The sequence below is a fragment of the Triticum urartu genome, chromosome 2A (genome assembly GCF_056163025.1).
Source record: "Triticum urartu cultivar PI428250 chromosome 2A, HENAU_Tu73, whole genome shotgun sequence".
NCBI lineage: Eukaryota > Viridiplantae > Streptophyta > Magnoliopsida > Poales > Poaceae > Triticum > Triticum urartu.
This window is the reverse complement of record NC_141874.1, coordinates 160321707-160339986: the sequence shown is the minus strand read 5'-3', so window position 1 is coordinate 160339986 and position 18280 is coordinate 160321707.

Genomic DNA, 18280 nt, shown 5'->3' with positions numbered 1-18280 from the left:
CACATCATAGTTCTGGTTATCTCTTCCGTCCTGTTTTTCATACATATTACATCCTCCTATCATGTGGTTGTCTAACATCAAAGTTCAGTTCATCTGCATCACACATCAATTTGTTCTGAAGAACTAAATTGTTATTCATTTTTCTTGTCGGCTTGACTTAACATGGCACAGAGAAAGAGGAAGAAACACAGAATGGCAGGGAATGAGAAGCGGATGAATCCTACAGATTCTGCTGGTACTGATGGTGCAATAGAAGGTCAAAGTCTAGCAGAAAATTCTACAAACACGACATCCCATGCTACACGAGTTGAAAAAAAAGCCAAACAGAAACAAATAGCTTCCACCAAACAAGCAGAGACAGCCCTAGTTCTTGCAACACCTACCATAGTACTACCAGCTGCACGACTTACTCGTGCGTCAACTGAGCTAGTAGCACGTTCCCAAGCTCCCTTGCCACCTGACACTACTTCTCAAGCACTCTTGACACAAGACGAGTTGGCAATATTAGATGAACCTTGTGAGCTTCAACAACAAGAAGGTAGTTGCTGGATTCAAGATACAGTTGCATGCTTATTTATATGTAGTCTCACAGTTTGATGTACACTAACACTTCCTATGTTCGTTGTTGGACTAGCACCTAGGCGCAAGAGGAAACAAACAGCAGGGATAATGCTCGATAGGTTAACTAAATCTAGAGGAGGAAGAATGGAGATCTGTTTTGAGGCAAGTTTAAAAAGGCCATGTGATGCTACAGAGTCAACCAAGTTAGTATCAGAGGCAGCGGTTGCCGTTAGGTGTCATGTACGTATCCTCCCAACATGGATTCAGTACAAGAATGACAAAGACGAAACCCAGTTCAACACCTTCCTCGACCATTTATCTGTAAGTATGGTTATGTATGGAAACTAGTAATATCGTCTTGCTCTGTCCCATACTTTCTAGGTTGCTGATAATGAGACTCCCATAATTTTCAACATATGAGGTTCAAGTTGGATAGCCAAGATGATGCAACCAAACAAGCTTGCACCCATGTTTTCAAGTCTGCTCTGCGACAATATCGGCATAACTTGAGGAAAACTCACTTTGAAGGCAAGGCTAACAGTGAACTTTCCCAAACATCTCTAGTGGAAAATATATCGGATGAAGACTGGAGGGGCCTTGTTAAACACTGGTCTGATCCGAAGTATCAGGTACATTATATATATGTGATCAGATTACATGTTGAAGTCCTATTTACGCATGTGCCACACAAATCTATCTTCTTGTAGGTGAAATGTTCAAAGAACAAGGCCAACCGTACGAAAGTAAAATTCCAACAGATGACAGGATCTCGTAGCTATATTGCACACTGCGAGGCTCTTGTAATTAGCTGCTGTTTCACTCTTTTTGTTGTACCATATTATCAGATCTATATTGACTTGTTCGAAATGTAGAGGAAAGCCCGCAAGGACCAAAAAGTACCTGAACCAAATGTCGTGGAAATCTTCAAGGACTGTCACACCAGCAAGAAGGGCATGACTACACCAGTCAAAGCCGCTGTTGTAAGTCTTTAATCCTCATGCCTTTTAACTACTACTTACTCTAACTTGTGCCTTGAACTGCATGGTTTGCAGCCAATGTCTATTACTCTTTTCAATTTTATACACAATTGTCTTAGCGTATCATTGCACCTTACATGGTTTAAAAGAGAGGAGTGATGTTCCTTTGATCTTGACCCATAATCTAGTTCTGTGCTGGACTTGCCCACACAACGTTACAATTGCATGTTTGTCTGTTCTCAGTTGTTTTGTGATATAAATGATGTCATAGTATGCTTACCGTATTATAAACTTCGTCTCTTTATCCTTAGCCCTCAATACAATGTGAAGAAATAGACAATACATTAGCGATGGTACATGGTCATATGTTTGGAACCTGGTTTTATTATGTACTTTGCAATAAAATACAACTAATATTTTACATGGGTTCACCAGAATAAGTTCTGTATATAGACCAAAGCTATTTTGTTTGGTTTTGCTGCCTCCTTAATATCTTCTGTTCTGGTACTACTAATGTAAAACCTCAACTTTTCAGCGAGCTATGGAAAAAATGGTGGAACCGCCACCTTCTAAAGGTGGCGAGGCAACTATAACCGCAATGTCAGCTCTTGCTGCAGTGGGTCAGTACCTATCCACTAACAGTGCCAAAAGCATGTTCCTACGCAATACAAGGTTGGTTGTTAAGGCAATATCGTCCAAACTTCCTCATGATCAAGATATGCAAGCTCAAAGCAATGTTTTATCTGCGCTCCAGACACAAGTCCATTCCCTAACAAAGACCCTTTGTGAAACAAGGAGAAACATTGCTCAATGTCATCAAGATATGCATGGTTTTGAAACTAGACTATCAGACATTTGCTATGTTGTTCAGGAGCCTAGGGAAATGAAGGCAAGGGTTATGATGCTCCATCGGAAAATACAGCATGAAAACGTAATAGTTAGGTCAAATGAACTGAGCTTCTGAACTTCTGGTGGTGCATTTATCTGCTAGACTGTTAAGTTTTATGCCAACCTTCCTTTTGTTATATAGTTGTAATTTGTTTTGGTGCGATACAAAATTTATTCTTAACATGCAGCCACCGGCTGAAGAAAACAGCAAGCCATTTTTGTATAGTGTAGGGTGTTCCCTATATTTGCACTGGTGGCGATCTTTGATGCCGAGTGGATGTAATATGTGCAATCGCCTTAATAGCCTAGCGTTAGTTTCGGCCTTATTTATTCCCTAGTCTTCTTTTTCCCTAGTTTGCTAGTGGCCGCAACTACCATGGGCCATATACGGGCCGTAGGATCCATGAGTCTCCTATGGGACGTCGATAAATGGGCCTGTAATCGGTGGGCCTTAGGCTGTCGGATAAATGGGTCTACATGGGTCGTAATCGGGCGTAATTGGTATCGGCCCAGCACGGTAACAGGCCGTAGGATAGCAAAGGTTTAATTCTGTCACAGGCATAACGGGTCGTTAATGGGCCAGAATATAGGACGGGCTGGAAACGGCGCAACGGGTTAACAGGCCAAAAACGGGTCGACTCTTGCCATGGGCCAAATTTGGCCCATTAGAGTAACATGCCAATAACGGGCCGACTCCTGCCATGGGCCGAATTTGGCCCATTAGGGGAACATGCCTGTAACGGGCCGACTCTTGCCATGGGCCGAATTTGGCCCATTAGGGGAACAGGCCAGTAACGGGCCGGAAGTAATCGAGGGCCGAAAAGGAGCCCAAGAACGTATGGGCCGTCAATAGGCCGGAAGCTAACACGGGCTGGAAATGGCCCATGTAAATCACGGGCCGTTAACAGGTATAAACAAAATTACTATTTATTATGGGCTAGAGTCACCGTGGGCCTGTAAAGGGCCGAAAGATACGAAGGCCTCATATGGGCCGAAAGACGCCGCGGGCCATACATGGGCCGAAAGTGAAATGGGCTGGTGTTATATTTGACGGCCCACATGACGTTGTTGGGCCGATTTCCTTTAGGGCCTAACGGGCCGTGAGTTAACAGGCCGTAAAATGGGCTATTTGCAAAGATACCGTTAACAGGCTTTTCATGGGCCAGCTCGTTAACTTTTGACCAAGTCAAACGGGCTGGCTTTGTAAGCTAAATGGGCCACTGGTGGGTCGTGGCACGTGTCAACATATCATAGGTGCCTATCTGACCCACTGACGAGCTGACACGTGTTTCATCTGGCCAATAAGAATTTTACATGTGGAAATTTCCCATTGGTCGGGGCTGTTAACGGGTTATCGGATCCAAAACCCGACCCGATAGCTTAACGGCGTTCCGTTACGGTGGATGCCACGTGTCGGTCACCCTTGACGAAAGCACTTCTGTGATGCGCGATTTATCGTCATGGAAGTGGACACTTCCGTGATGATAATTTTGGTAATGTCATGGAACACTTCTACGACAGCACAGGTATGACTATCTTGATTCTGTCATAAAATCATCATGGATGTACATGCATGACAAAAAACGCGACCTACTGTGACAAACACGTATCATCACGGAAGTGTATTTTTTTGTAGTGTACATAAAAGAATTCAGAGAAGATTCAAATATTGTTCATAGATAGACTTGATCATAAACCCACAATTCATCGTTCTCAACAAACACACCGCAAAAAGAAGATTACATCGAATAGATCTCCACAAGGGAGGGGTAGAACATTGTATTGAGATCCAAAAAGAGAGAAGAAGCCATCTAGCTAATAACTATGGACACGAAGGTTTGAGGTAAACTACTCACACTTCATCGGAGGGGCTATGGTGATGATGTAGAAGCCCTCCGTGATGGATACCCCCTCCGACCGTGATGGATACCCCCTCCGGCAGAGCTCCGGAACAGGCCCCAAGATGGGATCTCGTGGATACAGAAAGTTGCAGCGGTGGAATTAGGGTTTTGGCTTCGTATCTGATCGTTTGGGGGTACGTAGGTATATATAGGAGGAAGGAGTACGTCGGTGGAGCAACAGGGGGCCCATGAGGGTGGAGGGCGCGCCTGGGGGGGGGGGTAGGCGCGCCCCCTACCTCGTGGCCTCCTCCTTTGTTTCTTGACATAGGGTCCAAGTCTCCTGGATCATGTTCGGTGAGAAAATCACGTTCCCGAAGGTTTCATTCCGTTTGGACTCCGTTTGATATTCCTTTTCTTCGAAACCCTAAAATAGGCAAAAAAAACAGCAATTCTGGGTTGGGCCTCCGGTTAATAGGTAAGTCCCAAAAATAATATAAAAGTGGATAATAAAGCCCAATAATGTCCAAAACAGTATATAATATAGCATGGAGCAATCAAAAATTATAGATACGTTGGAGACGTATCAATGACCTCGGAAGGTATTATTCATGTAAACAAAATAACAATTGTTATTTGACTTAAATGAATAAGCGTATTGCAATAAACATGATCCAAACATATTATGCTCAACGCAAACACCAAATAACATTTATTTTGGCTCAACACTAATCCTGAAGGTAAAGGGAGTGTGCGATGGTGATCTTATCAACCTTGGAATCACTTCCAACACACATCGTCACCTTGCCCTCAACTAGTCTTTGTTCATTTTATAACTCCTGTTTCGAGTTACTAATCATAGCAACTGAACCAGTATCAAATACCCAGGGGCTACTATGAACACTAGTAAAGTACACATCAATAACATGTATATCATACATACTTTTGTTCACTTTTCCATCCTTCTTATCTGCCAAGTATTTGGGGCAATTCTGCTTCCAGTGACCATTTCCTTCGCAGTAGAAGCACTCAGTTTTAGGCTTGGGTCTAGCTTTGGGCTTCTTCATGGGAGTGGCAACTTGTTGTCATTCTTCTTGAAGTTCCCTTTCTTTCCCTTGCCCTTTTACTTGAAACTAGTGGTCTTGTCAACCATCAACATTTGATGCTTTTCTTGATTTCTACCTTCATTGATTTCAGCATAACGAAGAGCTCGGGAATCGTTTTCGTCATCCCTGGCATATTATAGTTCATCACGAAGTTCCAATAACTCGGTGATAGTGACTAGAGAACTCTGTCAATCATTATTTTATCTAGAAGATTAACTCCCACTTGATTCAAGAGATTGTAGTACTCAAACAATCTGAGCACATGCTCACTGGTTGAGCTATTTTCCTCCATCTTGTAGGCAAAGTACTTGTCAGAGGTCTCATACCTCTCGACTCGGGCATGAATCTGAAATACCAATTTCAGCTCTTGGAACATCTTATATGCTCCGTGGCGTTCAAAAAGTTTTTGAAGTCTCGGTTCTAAGCTGTAAAGCATGGCGCACTAAACTATCAAGTAGTTATCATACCGAGCTTGCCAAACGTTCATAATGTCTGCATCTGCTCCTGCAATAGGTTCTTCACCTAGCGGTGCATCAAGGACATAATTCTTCTATGAAGCAATGAGGATAATCCTCAGATCACGGACCTAGTCTGCATCATTGCTACTATCATCTTTCAACATAGTTTTTCTCTAGGAACATATCAAAAATAAACGGGGAGCTACATCGCGAGCTATTGATCTACAACATAGATATGCTAATACTATCAGGACTAAGTTCATGATAAATTAAAGTTCAATTTAATCATATTACTTAAGAACTCCCACTTAGATAGACATCCCTCTAATCATCTAAGTGATCACGTGATCCATATCAACTAAACCATGTCCAATCATCACATGAGATGGAGTAGTTTTCAATGGTGAGCATCACTATGTTGATCATATCTACTATATGATTCACGCTCAACCTTTCGGTCTCAGTGTTCCGAGGCCATATTTGCATATGCTAGGCTCGTCAAGTTTAACCAGAGTATTCTGCTTGTGCAAAACTGGCTTGCACTAGTTGTATGTGAACATAGAGCTTATCACACCCGATCATCATGTGGTGTCTCAGCACGACAAACTATAGCAACAGTACATACTCAGGGAGAACACTTGTACCTTGAAATTTAGTGAGAGATCATCTTATAATGCTACCGCCGTACTAAGCAAAATAAGATGCATAAAGGATAAACATCACATGCAATCAAGTAAGTGATATGATATGGCCATCATCATCTTGTGCCTTTTGATCTCCATCTTCAAAGCACCGTCATGATCACCATCGTCACCGGCTTGACACCTTGATCTCCATCGAAGCATCGTTGTCATCTCGCCAACTATTGCTTCTATGACTATCGCTACCGCTTAGTGACAAAGTAAAGCAATTACATGGCGATTGCATTTCATACAATAAAGCGACAACCATATGGCTCCTGCCAGTTGCTAATAACAGTGTTACAAAACATGATCATCTCATACAACAATTTATATACTCACTTCTTGACCATATCACATCACAACATGCCCTGCAAAAACAAGTTAGACGTCCTCTACATTGTTGTTGCAAGTTTTACGTGGCTGCTACGGGCTTCTAGCAAGAACCATTCTTACCTACGCATCAAAACCACAAACTAGTATAGTGATTGCTTTTTGATCTTCAGAAAGAACCCTGTTCATTAAAACCGATTCAACTAAAGTTGGAGAAACAGACACCCACTAGCCACCTATGTGCGAAGCACGTCGGTACAACCAGTCTTGCGTAAGTGTACGCGTAATGTCGGTCTGAGCCGCTTCATCCAACAATACCGCTGAATAAAGAATCAACTAGTGATGGAAAGCAATATGTATATACCCACGCCCACAACTCCTTTGTGCTCTACTCATGCATATAACATCTACGCATAGACCTAGCTCGGATGCCACTGTTGAGGAACGCAGTAATTTCAAAAAAAGTTCCTACGCACACGCAAGATCCATCTAGGTGATGCATAGCAATGAGGGGGGATAGAGTGTTGTCTACGTGCCCTCATAGACCGTAAGCAGAAGCGTTATGACAACGCGGTTGATGTAGTCGTACGTCTTCACGATCCGACCGATCCTAGCACCAGAAGTACGACACCTCCATGATTTGCACACGTTCAGCTCGGTGACGTCCCACGAACTCTAGATCCAGCTGAGGTCGAGGGAGAACTTTCGTCAGCACGATGGCGTGATGATGGTGATGATGAAGTTACCGACACAGGGCTTCGCCTAAGCTCTACAACGATATGACCGAGGTGGAAATCTGTGGAGGGGGGCACCGTACACGACTAAACAATCAACTTGTGTGTCCTAGGGTGCCCCATGCCCCGTATATAAAGGAGCAAGGGGAGGGGGCCGGCGGCCTCATAGGGTGCGCCCCAAGGAGGGAATCCTACTCCTACTAGGAGTAGGTTCCCCTTTTCCTAGTCCAACTAGGAGGGGAAGGAAAGAGGAGGAGGGGAGAAGGAAAGAGGGGGCCGCCCCCAAGCCCTAAACCAATTCGGTTTGGGCCTAGGGGGTGCGCCCCACAGCTCCCTTGCTGCCCTCTATTTCCACGAAGGACCGTGAAGGCCCATTGACCCCCCGGGGGGGTCCGGTACCCCCCCTGGTACTTCGGTAAATGCCCGAACTCATAGGGAACCGTTCCGATGTCCAAACATAGCCTTCCAATATATCGATCTTTATGTCTCAATCATTTCGAGACTCCTCGTCATGTCCTTGATCACATCCGGGACTCCGAACAACCTTCGATACATCAAAACACATAAACTCATAATACCGATCGTCACCGAACGTTAAGCGTGCGGACCCTACGGGTTCGAGAACTATGTAGACATGACCGAGACTCATCTCCGGTCAATAACCAATAGCGGAACCTGGATGCTCATATTGTTTCCTACATATTCTACGAAGATCTTTATGGGTCAAACCGCATGACAACATACGTTGTTCCCTTTGTCATCGGTATGTTACTTGCCCGAGATTCAATCGTCGGTATCTCAATTCCTAGTTCAATCTCATTACCGGCAAGTCTCTTTACTCGTTTCCTAATGCAACATCCCGTGACTAACTCATTAGTCACATTGCTTGCAAGGCTTATAGTGATGTGCATTACCAAGAGGGCCCAGAGATACCTCTCCGATACACGGAGTGACAAATCCTAATCTCGATCTACGCCAACTCAACAAACACCATCGGAGACACCTATCGAGCATCTTTATAGTCACCTAGTTATGTTGTGACGTTTGATAGCACACTAAGTGTTCCTCTGGTATTCGAGAGTTGCATAATCTCATAGTCATAGGAACATGTATAAGTTATGGAGAAAGCAATAGTAGTAAATTAAACGATCAAAGTACTAAGCTAACGGATGGGTCAAGTCAATCACATCATTCTCTAATGATGTGATCCCATTCATCAAATGACAACTCTTGTCCATGGCTAGGAAACTTAACCATCTTTGATTAACGAGCTAGTCAAGTAGAGGCATACTAGTGATACTCATTTTGTCTATGTATTCACACAAGTACTAAGTTTCCGGTTAATGCAATTCTAGCATGAATAATAAACATTTATATTGATATAAGGAAATATAAATAACAACTTTATTATTGCCTCTAGGGCATATTTCCTTCATAATCCGTAAAGCATGGTGCACTAAACTATCAAGTAGTTATCATACCGAGCTTTGTGAAACAATCATAGCGTTTGGATCTGCTCCTGCAATAGGTTCGTCACCTAGCAGTGCATCAAGGACATAATTCTTCTATGCATCAATGAGGATAATCCTCAGATCACGGACCCAGTCCGCATCGTTGCTACTATCATCTTTCAACTTAGTTTTCTCTAGGAACATATCAAAAATAAAATAGGGGAGCTATACGCGAGCTATTGATCTACAACATAGACATGCAAATACTATCAGGACTAAATTCATGATAAATTTAAGTTCAATTAATCATATTACTTAAGAACTCCCACTTAGATAGACATCCCTCCAGTCATCTAAATGATCACGTGATCCATATCAACTAAACCATGTCCGATATCACGTGAGATGGAGTAGTTTTCAATGGTGAACATCTCTATGTTGATCATATCTACTATATGATTCACGTTCGACCTTTCAGTCTTTGTGTTCCGAGGCCATATCTGCATATGCTAGGCTCGTCAAGTTTAACCCGAGTATTCCGCATGTGCAAAACTGTCTTGCACCCGTTGTATGTGAACGTAGAGCTTATCACATCTGATCATCACGTGGTGTCTCGACGCGACGAACTGTAGCAATGGTGCATACTCAGGGAGAACAATTATACCTTGAAATTTAGTGAGAGATCATCTTATAATGCTACCGCCGTACTAAGCAAAATAAGATGCATAAAAGATAAACATCACATGCAATCAATAATATGTGACATGATATGGCCATCATCATCTTGTGCCTTTGATCTCCATCTCCAAAGCACCGTCATGATCTCCATCACCACCGGCTTGACACCTTGATCTCCATCGTAGCATCGTTGTCATCTCACCAACTATTGCTTCCACGACTATCGCTACCGCTTAGAGATAAAGTAAAGCAATTACATGGCGATTGCATTTCATACAATAAAGTGACAACCATAAGGCTCCTGCCAGTTGCCGATAACTTTTACAAAACATGATCATCTCATACAACAATTTATATCTCATCACGTCTTGACCTTATCACATCACAATATGCCCTGCAAAAACAAGTTAGACGTCCTCTACTTTGTTGTTGCAAGTTTTACGTGGCTGCTACGGGCTTCTAGCAAGAACCGTTCTTACCTACGCATCAAAACCACAACGATTTTTTCATCAAGTGTGCTGTTTTAACCTTCAACAAGGACCAGTCGTAGTCAAACTCGATTCAACTAAAGTTGGAGAAACAGACACCCGCCAGCCACCTGTGTGCAAAGCACGTCGGTAGAAGCAGTCTCATGAACAAGTTCATGTAATGTCGGTCCGGGCTGCTTCACCCAACAATACCGCCGAATCAAAGTAAGACATTGGTGGTAAGAAATATGACTATTATCACCCACAACTCTTTGTGTTCCACTCATGCATATCATCTACACATAGACCTGGCTCTGATGCCACTATTGGGGAACGCAGTATTTCAAAAAAATTCCTACGATCACGCAAGATCTATCTAGGAGATGCATAGCAATGAGAGGGGAGAGTGTGTCCACGTACCCTCGTAGACCGAAAGCGGAAGCGTTTAGTAACGCAGTTGATGTAGTCGAACGTCTTCGTGATCCAACCGACCCTAGCACCGAATGTATGGCACCTCCGTGTTCAGCACACGTTCAGCATGATGATGTCCCTCGAGCTCTTGATCTAGTTGAGGACGAGGGAGAGTTTCGTCAGCACGACGGCGTGTTCACGATGATGATGAAGTTACCGGCGTAGGGCTTTGCCTAAGCACTACGACGATATGACTGAGGTGTGTAACTATGGAGGGGGCACCGCACACGGCTAAGAAAAGAGTTGGTGTGCCTTTGGGGTGCCCCCTCCCACATATATAAAGAAGGGAGGAAGAGGAGGCCGGCCCAAGGGGGCGCGCCAAAGGAGGGAGTCCTACTTGGACTCCCGGTCCAAGTAGGATTCACCCCCCTTCCTATTCCAACAAGGAGAATGAGGGAAGGAGGAAGAGGGGAGAAGGAATGAGGGGCGCGCTGCCCCCTCCTAGTCCAATTCGGACCAGCCATGGTGGGGGCGCGCCGCCACCCCTTGAGGCCCTTCTCTCCTTTCCACTAAAGCCCATTAAGGCCCACTACTTCCCCCCCGGGGGGGGGTCCGGTAACCTCCCGGTACTCCAAAAAATACCCGAAACACTTCGGAACCATTCCGGTGTCCGAATATAACCTTCCAATATATCAATCTTTAACTCTCGACCATTTCAAGACTCCTCGTCATGTCCGTGATCTCATCCGGAACTCCGAACAAACTTTGGTCATCAAATCACATAACTCATAATATAAATCGTCATCGAACGTTAAGCGTGCGGACCCTACGGGTTCGAGAATTGACATGACCGAGACATATCTTCGGTCAATAACCAATAGCGGAACCTTGATGGTCATATTGGTTCCTACATACGAAGATCTTTATCGGTCAAACTGCATAACAACATACGTTGTTCCCTTTGTCATCGGTATGTTACTTCACCGAGATTCGATCGTCGGTATCTTTATACCTAGTTTAATCTCGTTACCGGCAAGTCTCTTTACTCGTTCTGTAATGCATCATCCCGCAACTAACTCATTAGTCACATTGCTTGCAAGGCTTATAGTGATGTGCATTACTGAGAGGGCCCAGAGATACCTCTTCGATACTCGTAGTGACAAATCCTAATCTCAATCTATGCCAACTCAACAAACACCATTGGAGACACATGTGGAGCATCTTTATAATCACCCAGTTACGTTGTGACGTTTGATAGCACACAAGGTGTTCCTCTGGTATTCGGGAGTTGCATAACCTCATAATCAGAGGAACATGTATAAGCCATGAAGAAAGCAATAGCAATAAAACTAAACGATCATTATGCTAAGCTAACGGATGGGTCTTGTCCATCACATCATTCTCTAATGATGTGATCTTGTTCATCAAATGACAACACATGTCTATGGTTAGGAAACTTAACCATCTTTGATTAACGAGCTAGTCAAGTAGAGGCATACTAGGGACACTCTGTGTGTCTATGTATTCAGACATGTACTAAGTTTCTGGTTAATACAATTCTAGCATGAATAATAAACATTTATCATGATATAAGGAAATATAAATAACAAATTTATTATTGCCTCTAGGGCATATTTCCTTCAACGGGTAACAAGTAATAAAAGTAAACAAGGTGCAGCAAGGTGACCCAATCCTTTTTGTAGTAAAGGACAAGCCTGGACGATCTCTTATATAAAGCAAAGTGCACCCGAGGACACATGGGAATTGTTGTCAATTTAGTTTTCATCATGCTCATATGATTCCCATTCGTTACTTTGATAATTTGATATGTGGGTGGACCGGTGCTTGGGTGTTGCCCTTCCTTGGACAAGCCTCCCACTTATGATTAACCCCTCTTGCGAGCATCCGCAACTACGAAAGAAGAATTAAGGTAAACCTAACCATAGCATGAAACATATGGATCCAAATCAGCCCCTTACGAAGCAACGCATAAACTAGGTGTAAGTGCATCTAGTGCCCCTTAGAGATTTTGGTGTACTGAAGACTTATAGGTTAAGGGACTAATGCATTTGTGAGTGTACACAGGTCTATAAGTCTACGAGGATTTTGATATTTATAGAGAAAGTCAACCCCTAAAAATGAATGTCTTCAACTGAAGACTTTGGATTTCTGAACACTCTCTGAAGACTTTGAAAGTGAAAAAATTGGTGTGACCGTGAAGACTTGATATTCATACGAGGAACATGAAGCGTGAAGACTTTTGTTTTCGTAGTTTCATTTTCTATTTCTTGAGTCATAGGAAACATTGTACTGTTAAAGGGGGTCGAGGTAAAACTAAGGAAAAGTTTCCAAGTGATGCTCATCTCAATATCCTACACCTACCAATACCTTCGAGTGAAGCCATTGGAAATCTCATATAGTTCAGTCAAATTTCTTCAGTGACAGAGACGAAGATCTTCTGGTCTCTGAGGAATTTGTTCTGACTGAGGAGTTAGGAATCCGCCAGTGCGGATTGCCTACAAGTGAGGAGCATGATAGCCCTGAGGAATTTGATAGCCAAATTTCTGACCATTGTTGTGCTATGCGCCAGCTGTCCCAAAATATCTACCCACCTAACGGTCATATCATTGAAGGGCATTTATGTCTTATCATGTCAGGCTGCTCCCTAGGCTATAAATAGCCGCCCCCTATAACCACTAGCTGGTTGGTTGCTCCGCAAGAAACTGACACTTGTCATTGAGAGCATCCCATCCTCCGAGGACTTTGAGCAAAAATCATCAAGTGAGGAAAAACCCAAAACCCCAAACCAAACACCTACAAAACCAAAGTGATTGAGCATCACTGAAGAGATTGTTCCTGTGTGGAACCGATGCTTGTTACCTTTGAGGACTGTGCATCCTCCAGACGGTTAGGCGTCATGGTCTAGAGCATCCAAGAGGAAATTGTGGATCGTTGGGTGACCAAGTTTGTGAAGGTTTGGAAGTCACCTGAAGACTTACAACGAGTGATTGGACGAGGTCTGTGTGGCCTTAGTTCAAGGAGAATATGGTGAGGACTGTGTGTCCTCAGGTTTAAATACCTAGCCGCTCTAACCAGACATACAACTATCATAGCAGTTGGAACTGGTCTACCAAATCATTGTCTTCACCAAGCTTATTGGTTCTATTTCCTTAACCCCTTCATTTCCTCATTACTGTGTTGTGTGCTTGTTCATATCTGTTTGAAGGCTTTGACTGAAGACTTTCTCAATTTCCTCGGTTCAATTTCTTCAGTCTTTTTGTCTTCATCCTGTTTTATCATGTGCTTACGCTTTCTGTACTCTGTGTCTTGTTTTTAATTCATCATGATGTCCATGCTTATGTTATGTCATGTCTGCATGTGAGTACTTATTCCACTACAAGTAGTTCTTCGCTAAGGAATTTCCTCACCCTGAAATTTCTCAGTGAAGAATTTATAAAAATCTCCTATTCACCCCCTCTAGTCGACTTAACGCACTTTCAATTGGTATCAGAGCTGGGTACTCCCTTGTTCTGTGTGATTTTGGTTTAACCGCCTGGAGTTTTAGTTATGCCGACCGCAGGAATGAAGAATGTGACATGCCCCATCTTTGACGGTCATGATTATCCCAAGTGGAAGGCCATGATGAAGAAGCGCCTCATGGCGATGAACAGCGAACTCTGGACCGTCACTGAGATTGGTCTTACTGACCTATGCAAGATGGGGGAGGCTGATGATATTCGCAAGTACACGCTACTCAACCTCACGGTGAAGGACATCATCTGCTCTGGCTTGTCACAAAATCAGTTCAGGAACGTTATGCATCTCTGCCATGCGAAGCTCATCTGAGACCGACTCTCTGAGGTCTATGAAGGCCATCGATCTCACCATGAACCCTGGTTTGAGGATTTCATGGAATCGCGCAAGGCTATGACATTCAATCCAAAATCATCATCCTCTGCACCATGCCTTATGGCAAAAGGTGCCAAGGTAACTGAATGCTACTTATTGAGTCCAGTGATGATGAATCTGGTGATGAATTTGGACCCAGTTATGTCAAACTTGCTTCCCTTGCCACTAAACAACAAAGAGCTTTGGAAAAAGTTCAAAACATGCTAGATGAGAGCGATGATGTGCTAGGTGAAGAAATGGATCGTTCTAAAGCTTTGGCTGAAAGTCTTCAAGGACTTCAGTCCAAGTTTGACAATCTTCAGAGTCATCATAACACTCTCTTATTTGATCATGAGAAGCTTTCTTATGAATTTCTTCAAAGAAAGCAAGATCTTGAGCAGTTAAGAGTGAGTTATGAAGATCTTCAGAAGGAGCGTGATTCATTACTTGCTCAACAAATCAGCGCTTCTAAGGAAGAGTTTAATCCTCCATGTTTGAAGTGCATTGAACGTGAATCTGCTAATTCTTCACCTAAATGCTCAAATGCTTCTATTGCTGCAAATTCTTCACCTGTCTCTGCTATCACTAATTCCTCATCTGAGGATGCTACTAGTATCACTGACCATGCAGGGATGAAGGAATTGTATGTGACAGGCATGTACAAAAGCCTCAAAGGGCATCAGGCTCTTTGTGATGTGCTTAAGAAGCAGATCCTCAACAGGAATCCTAGGAAAGAGGGTATTGCCTTTGAGAGGAAACTCAATGCTGATGGGACCTACTAGAAACCTGAGCAGTATCCCAAAACATCATGGGTTGCTGCAAAGGGACCTTCAGTGGATCCATCTACTTTATATGGCTTTACATGAGAATCTTCATATTCTTCTGATGAGTCATTTGACTCCAATTACAAACTATTCAAAAATCAGAATAGTGAAGTATTTGCTAGATATGTTGGCACTAACTGTAGGAACGGTCCCCCTATGAAGAAAATCTGGGTTCCCAAAAGGTGCCTTGAAAGTCTTCAGGTGAACATTGTATTGAGATCCAAAGAGAGAGAAGAAGCCATCTAGCTAATAATTATGGACCCGAAGGTCTGAAGTAAAATACTCACACATCATTGAAGAGGCCATGGAGTTGATGTAGAGGCCCTCCGTGATCGATGCCCCCTCCAGCGGAGCTCCGGAAAAGGCCCCAAGATGGGATCTCTTGGGTACAGAAGGTTGCGGCGGTGGAAATAGGGTTTCGTGGCACTCCTCAATGTTGTCAGGGTATATGAGTATATATAGGAGGAAGAAGTAGGTCGGTTGAGCCACGAGGGGGGAGGGCGCGCCCAGGGGGGTAGGCGCGCCTCCCTGCCTCGTGGACTCCTCATTGATTGCTTGACATCCACTCCAAGTCCTCTGGATCATGTTTGTTACAAAAATAACTCTCCCGAAGGTTTCATTCCGTTTGGATTCCGTTTGATATTCCTTTTCTGTGAAACACTGAAATAGGCAAAAACAACAATTTGCACTGGGCCTTGGATTAATAGGTTAGTCCCAAAAATAATATAGAAGTGTAAAATAAAGCCCATTAACATCCAAACTGATAATATAATAGCATGGAACAATCAAAAATTATAGATACGTTGGAGACGTATCAGAGCCCACTAAGGTAGATGAAGCATTTCTGGAGCCCGAGTGGATTCAAGCTATGCAAGAGGAATTACATCAGTTCGAGCTCAACAACGGCTGGGAACTTGACAAGCGACTAGACCCTCGCAAGCACAATATCATAGGCACAAAATGGATCTACCGCAACAAGCAAGATGAAAATGGCCTTGTGGTGAGGAATAAGGCACGGCTTGTAGCTCAAGGCTACACACAGGTTGAAGGAATTGATTTCGATGAAACTTTTGCACCTGTTGCTAGACTTGAATCTATTCGCATATTACTTGCTTATGCTAACCATCATAATATCATCTTATATCAAATGGATGTGAAAAGTGCATTCCTCAATGGTAAGCTTGAGGAAGAAGTATATGTTGCTCAACCCCCAGGTTTTGAGGATCCAAAGCATCCCGACAAAGTCTTCAGACTCAATAAGGCCCTCTATGGCCTCAAGAAGGCCCCTCGGGCGTGGTATGATACTTTGAAGGAATTCCTCATGAAAAAAGGCTTCAAACCCGGTTCACTTGACCCAACTCTTTTCACCAAAGCTTATGATGATGAATTATTCATGTGCCAAATATATGTTGATGATATCATCTTTGGCTGCACTGACCAATGTTACAGTGATGAATTTGCCTACATGATGAGTGAAGAATATCAAATGTCTATGATGGGATAATTGAAATTCTTCTTAGGTCTTCAGATTCGTCAACAGCGCAATAGCATATTCAGTCTCAAGAAAAATACCTCATGGATGTATTGAGGAAATTCGGCATGCAAGATTGCAAAGGCGTCAAAATCCCTATTGCCACAAATGGCCATCTATGCACTGATGAAAATGGTATTGACTTCGATCAAAAGGTATACCGCTCCATGATTGGTTCTTTATTGTATTTATGTGCATCTAGGCCAGATATTATGCTTAGTGTTTGTGAAGGAAATATGCCCTAGAGACAATAATAAAGTTATTATTTATTTCCTTGTATCATGATAAATGTTTATTATTCATGCTAGAATTGTATTAACCGGAAACATAATACATGTGTGAATACATAAACAAACAGAGTGTCACTAGTATGCCTCTACTTGACTAGCTCCTTAATCAAAGATGGTCATGTTTCCTAACCATAAACATGAGTTGTTATTTGGTTAACGGGATCACATCATTAGGAGAAAGGGAACAACGAATATTGAGATACTGACGATCGAATCTCGGGCAAGTAACATACCGATGAGAAAGGGAACAACGAATATTGTTATGCGGTCTGACCGATAAAGATCTTCGTAGAATATGTAGGAGCCAATATGAGCATCCAGGTTCCGCTATTGGTTATTGACCGGAGACGTGTCTCGGTCATGTCTACATAGTTCTCGAACCCGTAGGGTCCGCACGCTTAAAGTTCGGTGACAATCGTAATTAGGGTTTTTGTGTTTTGATGTATCGAAGGTTGCTCGGTGTCCCGGATGTGATCACGGACATGACGAGGAGTCTCAAAATGGTCGAGACATAAAGATTGATATACTGGAAGCCTATATTTGGATATTGGAAACGTTCCGGGTGAAATCGGGATTTTACCGGAGTACCGGGGGGTTACCGGAACCCCCCCCCCCCGGGGGGGTTATTTGGCCTACATGGGCCCTAAGGGAGAAGAGGAGGGCCGGCCAGGGCAGGCCGCGCGCCCCCTCCCCCCCTAGTCTGAATAGGACAAGGAAGGGGGGCGGCGCCCCCCTTTCCTCTTTCTCCCTTCCCCCTTCCTTTTCCAACAAGGCAAGAGGGGGAGTCCTACTCCCGGTGGGAGTAGGACTCCTCCAGGCGCACCCCTTGGTCCGGCCGCACCTCCCCCTCTCCCTCCTTTATATACGGGGGCAAGGGGGCACCCATGACACACAAGTTGATCTTCGTGATCGTTCCTTAGCCGTGTGCGGTGCCCCCTTCCACCATATTCCACCTCGGTCATATCGTAGCGTGCTTAGGCGAAGCCCTGCGTCGGTAGAACATCATCACCGTCATCACGCCGTCGTGCTGACGAAACTCTCCCTCAACACTTTGCTGGATCGGAGCTCGAGGGACGTCACCGAGTTGAACGTGTGCAGAACTCGGAGGTGCCGTACATTCGGTACTTGGATCGGTCGGGAAGACGTACGACTACTTCCTCTACAT